This window comes from Suricata suricatta, chromosome 9, assembly GCF_006229205.1.
Source record: "Suricata suricatta isolate VVHF042 chromosome 9, meerkat_22Aug2017_6uvM2_HiC, whole genome shotgun sequence".
In the NCBI taxonomy this organism is placed as follows: Eukaryota; Metazoa; Chordata; class Mammalia; order Carnivora; family Herpestidae; genus Suricata; species Suricata suricatta.
The window spans coordinates 42,064,389-42,074,172 of NC_043708.1; positions in this window are offsets into that span (position 1 = coordinate 42,064,389).

Sequence of the window (9,784 nt, forward strand, 5' to 3'; positions counted from 1 at the left end):
TTCTACATTTTGAATGCAAGACTCTGAACTTTACATGTTTCAGTCCCTCTGATTAAAAAGGCAAATGTTAAAATTCCCTAAACAGCATTTTGGGAAATTCACAAAGTTATATTCACTTCAGCTACCACAGGACTCTTTCTCTCTCTTTTACACCACTGGGCTCCATTTGGAGGTGGTAACTAGTGGATTCTACAGGTGTGGTGCTGTGAGGACCACGCAGGTGGCTGCCAGCTGGCTGCCGTCACACCTGGTCCCTTTCTGTCGCGAGTACGCAGGCTCACCCTGGACCGTGCCACACCACAGCCATCTCTCACCACTGCCTGCCTCCGAGCCGGCGAGTGGCGGGTCCCGAGGTGTGAATGAGGCATGTGTAGTATTTCAGGAACTGTGCTTCCTTCTTAAGGCTGACAGCCACAGACAGGTACCACTGACAGAAATGAGCTTTTACCCTGTCACCTCACCACTGACTGCAGCGTGGAAACATTCTTGGGGCCCATCCGCCGTCCTTACCCTGCAGGATGCTAGTACAGATTACCTCCTCCACTCAAGTCTCTGTTGGTTCTATTATTTCATGTCAGGTGGCCTTTAAAAGCCTGAAAATCTGTGTCATGCGTTAGCCCCCTGGGTTCAGGCGACTTCTGTTCGAGTGGGCCAGAAGCACTGTTCTTCACCTGCCGTGCTCCCAGTGAATTTCAGGAGATAATATTGATTATGGAGATTATCAAATGCAGACAGACGTGCAGAAGACTTATGCATGATAAAGTTATTCCACAAATGCTTTTGTTAGCTAAGATTTTCAGACCATGCGGTACTTAATGTCTGGAATAACTCATCGAAAAGGCTGAAACTGCCCTTATTAAAATAATAAGTAACCTTAAGGAAACAAAACCCAACTCGACACAAGCCCAGTGAGTTATTTCGTATCAGTCTGTCACGACTGACAGCAGAACCACATGCAACAGGGCACTGTGGTGTCCAAACTGTCCTCCGCTGTGTAACAAACCACCCCAACACGCAGCACCTTAAAACAGCCGACACCCTCAGTTCCTTCATACGGGCAAAGCTTGCTGGAAACGGCTCATCTCTGCTCCATGTGGCATGGACTGGGCAGCCTGATGGGCCCCAGGATCTCAAAAAGCTTCACTCCTAGGCCAGCTGCCTCAGTGGCTGAAGGCTGGCCAGACCTTTTGTAATCCCTCACCCACCAGGGCCACGCTTGCCGGCAGGAAAATCAGACTTCCTCTGGAGGCTGCCTTCTAAGAGGGTATCACAGACTGAATTTATATGGTGAAGTCCTAACCCCAGGACACCTCAGGATGTGACTGTATTTGAAGAGAGGCACTTCACAGAGGTAATTAAGGTGAAATCAGGTCATATGGGTGGGCCCTAATCCAACATGACTTATAAGAAAAGGAAAGGCCATCAGGGGTGGGCACACAGAGAAAAAGGCCATCTGAGGACACAGGGAGAGACGGCCATCGGTAAGCCAAGCAGAGAGGCCTCTGGGGAAACCCAACTTGCGAACACCTTAATCTTGGACATCCAGCTTTCAGAACTGCAAGGAAATGAACTTCTGTTGTTGAAGGTGCCAAGGCTGTGGTATTTTGTTATGGCAGCTCTAGCAAGCTAATAGAACGAAAACAGAAGCTACAACACCTCCTAAGGCAACATCCACAAGTCACAAACTGTCACTTCCCTCACGTGGACTGGTCAAAGCAAATCACCAAGCCAGCCCAGATTCCAGGGGTGGGGCCATGCATCCTGACAGGGAGGTCCAGCGCACGGGCACAAGGACACAAGGCAGGACACTGACAGCCATATTTGAAGACAACAGGGGAAGAACATGCTATGAAGTCAAGACCCTGAGTTCTCTTACATGATCTCCAGCTAATGACAACACCAGCTGGGAAGCCGAGGTAACGTCCACCTCAACGACATGGCTGTAAGGTACAGTGCTTCACTGGACAGGTTAAAGGGTCAAACAAATGAATGCTTATTAAATGAAACAGCTCAGGTTCATGAAAACCTACACTGAGAAACACAACATGCTGACAAATCGTATGGCTATCTGTACCATAACTTTCCTGCAAACCTTAGATATCAGTACAGAGGAGACGTTCGGACTCCAGGGTGTCTGGGTGCCACCTGGGTGGCATCCGAGGTGGCTTGGTTGGTGTGCGTCTGACTTCAGCTCAGGTTATGAACTCGCAGATCATGAGTCTGAGCCCTGAGTTGGGCTCTGTGCTGACAGCTCAGAGCCTGGAGCCTGCTTCAGATTCTGTGTCTCCCTCTCTCTCTGTTCCTCCCTCGCTTGCTCGCTCGCTCGCTCTCTCTCTCTCTCTCTCAAAAATAAAGACTAATCTTAAAAAAAAATACAGATTCCCACTGTGAATTCTATTCATGGGCATGTACTAACGGAAGCACCCAAATGGTAGTGTAATCTAACGTACTATAGCACAGACCTGGTCTGTGTAATTTTCCAGGATCTAGTGGGAAGCATACTCTTTTGTGTCTATGGTCCCTGTGCAGGTGATCAGTTTATCAGTCAAGCGTTCCAGAAATCTTAACTGCTTACCCCTCACAAGTTCTGACTGTCAAAAGAGTGGTCTCTAACCGGGTAGCAGGAAGCACAAGAATTCTGGGTAGGGATGGGAAAAGAGGAGGGGCCCCTGGTAATAGTAAACAGCAGTTTTACACCAACAACTTCGAAGCCAAACACAAAACTGCCTGCTTTGGTTGGATTCAGTTAAGCCAGCACCAATTAGAACGGAAGTACAAAGCTTGAAATAATGATTCTTATCCTAAAAAGAAATCCTGCATGAGCACAAAAGCAGGGAACGAACAGAGTTAAATGTTTGAGTGAGAAGCATTATGTGCATGGCTGGAAATGAAACCTCAATCAAGAAGGACTTGCGATAGTCTTAAATCTGATGCTGAAAAACACCCCTGATGCATATTTATTAGGTTTGCCATCCAAGAGGCTTGTATTCCATAGCATTGCCAGCCATCATTAACAGGCACTAATGACCACAGCCTTTCAACGCCACCAAGGCGCACTGCAATGCAGCTCAGAGCAGCTGGGGGGATCAGAACAGATGGTCTGCTTCCCTTCAAGGCAGAACTTTCTGCAGGTGACAAAATGACTGTTAGGTGACTGACAAAAAGAGAAACAAACAAAAGTGGAAACTGGCGTATCTGCTGTCAGTAAAGTGGGTGTTTAGTATTGCAGGGAGCCTTCACTGTGGGCCCTTACGGTTGGGTGGACTGTTTACAAAAGTGCAGCTGGGCTACAGAACTGCAGTGTTCCTTCCAAATCCCAAACTCTTCCCTGAGCCCCGGACTCCTCTGTGCCGCGCGAGTGGGGCGCTGGAGTGGGCCACAGAAATCCATTCCTTCCAGATACTTGGCAAGTACCTCCTATGTACCTGAGAAGGTGTGCCTGGCTCTCCAAGGCAGGTAGAGGTCGGGGTTTGGGCCCACCAGGGGCAAACTTCAAGGGAAAACCAGGTAATTTCAACGAATGCCAATGGAACGCCGTCGCCAATCTGGGCAGACGGCAAGAGCACAGTGGACTGAACCACGTTTGTTTCTAGGGATGTCAGATACATGTCCTTATATTTGTTTACATTTCTATTTTCCCTGTGGTGGTTTGTTTATATACTCTGCCTCCTTAGCTAATAGAATATGCGGAACGCTTTGGCTGTAAGAGCGAACCAACCCAGGGTGGCTTGAACAGAAAAGTGTAAATAAAAATCGAAGACGGTGGGTGCTCTCAGAGGACACAGGATTATTTTCTCAGAAAAGCCCTTGCTGATTATTCAGCCTACAAGGGCCTCCCACACCAACATGCTCACTCTCTTCCCCCTCAGCCCGCTTTCTTTTCCCCATTGCACCCTCTGTAACGGCATGTTTTAGCTGTGTTTGCTGGCTCGTGCACATGGCCCACCCCTCCCACGAAAAGGTAAGCTCCCCGCTGGCAGGGTCCATCTCCCTGGCTTCTGTCTGTGGCCGGGCCGGAACAGTGCGGCCTCCCCATCAGAACTTTGGACGCTGAATGAAGAGCCTAACACACAGAGCTCTGGGCAGGGGCTGCAACTAGGTGTCTGGGAACCAGAATCTGGGACCAACACAGCTGCAAGCGGCTCACACTCGGTTCCGCTCTTCCCCGAACTTTCTGTTCCTTCTCCCAAAGCTGCATTGCACCTCTGCTTTGTAAAAGTGCCTTCTCCACTCCCCTTTCAGAGCTGAAAACCCTATGGTAGGCTCATGCCCTTAGGATAAGGCCCCAAATCTTTCCCCTGGCATAGAAGTGCTTTATGACCTGCCCCCACCCTCACCTGTGATTTCAGTCAATTGCTCGTCATACCAATACAGGGCTTACCCTGTTGTCCCCGTCCCTGTCCCCATTCCTCCTCCGCTTCCTCCCTCATGCACACTTGGCCTCTGGGTCTGGGAACCCTAGTTCTTCGCAGTGCCTAGAGCACTCTTTCCCTCTCCCCTCCTCCTGGCACAGCAAGGTGTTGGGGGACCCTCCGCTCAGCAGACTGCTTTCTATGTCTCTGACTGGACTTCAGGCCCCAAAGCAGCAGGAACCGTACCAGTCTCATTCATCAGTGCAGCCCCTGGTGCCAAGCACAGCGTCCCACGCTAATAGATGCTCAAATATTGGTAGGCTAAGTTAATGATCAATATATTGGTGATGGCTGTTCACTAAGGAAGGAGCTGTGACCAGAGTAAGACAGCAGTTCATGAGGGCAGGGAACGTGACTGCCCTGTTGCACTCCCCTGTGCCTGGAAGAGTAGACACCCAATAAATATTTGTTGAATGAATAAATTCCTGGCTTGCCCCATGTCGCTCCACCCCTTTTCTCTTCCATTTGCGAAAACATATCAGAATGCAAGTGGGTGAAAAATGACATTATTAAAGAGACATCTCAGAATCATTTGAAACATCAACACTCTATCACTTGTCGTAAGTTACTGGACACATAACTCAAAACTGATCGTCACAAATGGGGTGGTTTGAGACAGTGGTTGAAAACAGCTGATTTAGACAAAGCTAAGACATATGAAGCACTTTCTGCTCTTATCATTTTATTTTCCAGAAGCGGAAGATGAAATTCGCTCAGTAAGAACTAATAACTGACTCATTCTTACCCTCACTGTTCTCTGTGAAATAGGTTCTGCACAGAAGAGAAACCTTTCTTTAAATGAAAAAACGTTAAAAATTCCTCTTCTGTTATTTTTCTCCCATACCAATGAGTCCACCAAGCTGCTGTTGTCTCCATTCAAAAGCCAGCCCACAGCCCCACATGCTTACTTCCGGGAGGTCATGTTGCTGATCCCTGCACAGCAGATACAAAAATCACTGCACCAGTGTGACAATACTGGTCTCCCTCAAATTGGGCAACTGGTGTGTTTTTGGCTTTCTGGTGTTTTGTGCGTATGTGTTTTACCTCTTGGACAAACTGTGCTTGGTAAAGTTGCTGGGCCCTCAATCAGCCTGGTTTTATTTTTGTTTATATATAGTATCTCCAAATATGGACATGATGAAATACAACCAAAAATGAAAAGTCCTAACAAAGGTGTCAGTCTTGATGTGTTATAAAGAGAAATAAATCTGAGACAGCCAGACGAGAAACCACACAGACAGCCACATACTCCAAACAAGGCTAAAGTTAGTAAAGGAAAATATAGCAACCCAAAGCTAGTAACATCATGGCCCTTAATAGCCTACAGAATTAGACACTCCATCCACACAAACAGATCTGAGCTCTTCTGATCACCCCACACACAGAGTGGCAGTAAAGACTTTGTTTTACATATGAAAAAAAAAAAAAAAGACCTTTACCTTCATAAAGAATACTAGTGTTTGAAGCCTTTGGGCCCAAATTAGAGAGAAGGATGAGAAAAGGAAAAGTATTAGGGCGTATTTTAAGGTTTCTTGTTACTATCCAGGGGAGGGGCAAAGTGCCAAGGTTAAAACAAAAACAGCATATAGAAATCTGGAGCTGCTTGTTTAAAAAACTAAAGACCATAAACTGCTCTGGCAACAGTGTTCTTTGTCTTATCTGAAAAAATGCTGCACCATCCCAAGGAAAAGAGGCAGGTCCCACCCAACCCCTGACCTTTTAGCTTTTTGAAGACCTTGATCAGTTTCCACTAAAATACTTCATTTTCAGTCATAAATACCCATACATTGTACAGGGGTTTAACCTATTTTTGTGCCAAGGGTCCCTTTGGCAGTCTGGTAGTGCCTACTGAGCCCTTCTCAGAAAAATGGTTTAAATGCATAAAATAAAATACACAGAACTACAAGTAAAAATAATTATACTTAATTATCAAGACAGTTGTAAGTTATGAAATGATAATACATGCAGTTCTGTATTAATGCACCAAATAACAAATCTAGTAGCAGTTCTATTAGTTGTCTATACTCAAAATTGAGTTAAATGCTAAATTTCAGTCTGACTATAGTGAAAATAGAGAGGCATCCCCGCCCCCATCCAAATTCGAGTTCAGGCGGCTTCCTGAATTCCATCTGAGGACCCTAAAAACCCTTGGCTGGGTTTGGGAGAGCCAATAAAAATATATTTGGTGAAGCATTAAATTAAAAATAAAGCCTGGCAAAACATATTATCCATTCAACTGTGCAATATTTTTCTAAAAAAACCATGATGAGCCCTTAGTCAGCAAGAGAGCTGCATGCTTCAAACTGAATCCAGAAAGGGATTCCGCTCCCCCCACGCAAGTCACAGAAAACCCTCAGCCTTGAGGAACTGACAACACTGCTGGAGTCTAAGTGGGAAAACAGTGACCCGGCAGGGCAGTCATCCAGCTCAACTGACTGTGAACTTGAACAAATCTCCTTCCTTCTGGGAACCTCAGTTTCTTCTTCGTCAGTAAAATAAAAGAGCTAAATGTGCACCATGACCTTGTAGGTCCCTCCCAGGCCTAAGATCCTATCTTCGGATTATCTCTTCCTTATGCTACTTCTGTAGCCTATTTAGCTTAATTTCAAAACATTATTGCCTTGCTTATGTTTGGAACAGAGAGTCTGACCAAATCTGAATGTCTTCACATATAATGCAACAGCAATGAGCCAGATATATGCATACCATCACAACCTTTTTAAAAAAGCCTGTTTTGCACATATCTACTTCAAAAAAAGTAATCACATTGTTGGTCTTTTCTCCTATTTTAAGGCAGGTGCCATTAGAATTCTAGCGCTATCACCTTAGGAATGTTTAAGATCAACACACAGAATGTTAACTATGCATTTTCCACATTAAACCAAGGAGCAGTATTACAGGGTATAGACCAGGAAGGGCCCTTAAAGATTACTTAATCCATTCATATTTCACTATCACTTCAGAGAAGGAAAGGACTAATCCAAAGTCACAATGCTGGTTGGCAAGAAAGCAGAGATTCAATCCAGGACCCCTGACTGTACCTTTATGCTCCCCCTACTACGCTGAACTGCCTCTCAAATCCAGACGCGCTCCCCCAACTTTAACACATCAGCTAGGTTTAAAAGGAATAGCAAGAAAGACCTGACAGTCAGACTAGTCATTTTCTCTACCCTGAATTATGTAATAGGCACAACAAAGGGTTGTGGCATGATGCGTTCAGTGGCTGGAATCAAGGAATGATGAAATTCCATTAACCCAGCAAGAAGGTGATGACCCAACTAACATCCTAACTACCTGGCAATGCTTAGAGTATTATATAGTATGTGAAAAGACACATATCTGCATATGGATTGAGACATATCTATATGTAAATAGCTATACATAGAAACCTCTTCACACATACATATATATGTATACACATATATAGACATATACATATATACACATATATAGTTCCTCAGTCTGCTTGCAGGACTTCTCACTGACAGGTTACTATGATATTTAAAAGAGAAAAACAAAAGAAATTTAGAAGAAAACAAAAAGGGAGTTATACAACAGTTTAAAAAAAGCACTGTATTTTACAGGCAAAAGCTTCCATCAATATCAGTATTTCATTTTTAGACATCAACACTAACTTTATCAATACAAAAACCTACTAGAAATCAATATTTACATCACAGATGATCAGTTGATATTGATTACGGAGTTGATATTAATTATTTGATTGTTACTGTTATTTTAAGGGGGAGGGCAATGTCTTGAATCCTACAAATAGAATATGAATTAGTGAAGGTCTCCTTAAAGTTTACCTACTACTCACTATTTCCCCAGCATTCTTCAGTGTGTTCAATATTTCTAGAGAGTCAGACATCTACCCTCAAAAGACAGAGAGAGAGAGAGAGAGAGAGAGAGAGAGAGAGAGAGAGAGAGGGAAAGAGAAGACCAAAATTCTTCTCAAGTATTCAAAAACCTGACCAGTATCTTCTCAGTAGCCTGATGTCAACTCACATTTCACTTCCTCAGAGAGACCTGCCCTGACCCCTAGTAAGAAAGCAATACCTACCTGAGGCACACAGTCCCCAAGTGAACCACCTTCTGCTGAGAAGTTGGCAACACCTGACCTTGTGATTTATTACCCATTTGTTCACGTTTCTTTCTGCTTACCCTGCCCCTCCACCCTAAAATGAAAGCTCCTTGTCCACTGCTGGATCCTCAAAGCCTAAGCAGTGCTGGTACACAATAGGTGCACATAAAACTGCCAAGTGTCTGGCCCAAAATATTGAAGTGCCAACTACGCCATACTTAGTGTCTCCTGGAAAACCATTAGTCAGGGACAAAGCACACGCACTGAGCAATGCATTTACATAGCCTACTTTAGAGTAAGCCTATGATACCAAGACAATCCTGGGTATAAATCCTTTCCACGGCTTTGAAATGCCCTGCACTTCCAGCTAGAAACACAAAACCTCTCCAGGCCCACTCACAAGATGCTTTTCTGAAACATCTCAACAATGATTTCCTCAAAAGGAAATAATGAAATAAAGTTCTGGCAGAAGTTAATCTTTCCTGTCAGGTTCACAGAGTATGTTAAACATACTTTGAAGCCAGACACACAAACAAAATCAAACTCCACAAAATTAGGTTGGGCTGAGGTTACATAAGACCAGCTAACCGCCAGCTCTCCCCCACTGTCATTCCGCCCTCCTTGAGGGAACCCTGACATCTGTCTTTTCAGCACAATTAAGATGCAGGTGAGAAAAACCGCTTATCTGCAAACTTCAAAGTAGGTAATGAGATTTCCAATAATATTCCACTTAATGCTGTAGCAACAGAGGGAGGAGGAATAGACAACTTCCAGCTGTACTGTGTCTGGAAGCTTCTCTTAAAAATTCTTCTCTTCTAAATTATATTTAAGCCCACACTTACTTAAAGGTATTCAGTTATCAAAACACGTTTTTTCAGAGTTCCCTGAGTTTTTCCACACCCGTGGCTCCTCATGTGTGTGAAGCCTACCTATCAGCAGAGATGATGGTCTGAACGCAGGTCTTGCAAGAGAGAAGGACAAAAGCGCGGGTTCCCAGGAGTGACACATCCAAAGGAGAAAATAATCCTTTCTCCTCCTAAATACTAAATCCAAGTTGCTTCCTCTCCCGAGTTTCCTGCATTTCCCTCCTCCCCATTCTGCTCCCCTTTCACTGCCCACTTTATCCTGCTTTAATCCTGCGAAGCCTCTCTCCCGGCTTATTAAGGGTAAACAATAGAAATGTCACAAGGAAACTCAGGAAGTAGATGAAGTCTCTAATTGCTGCCGTTTAACGATTGTAGATAATTACTATCTTCAAAATGTGGTTTTCACAGCGGAGAGGGAGCCG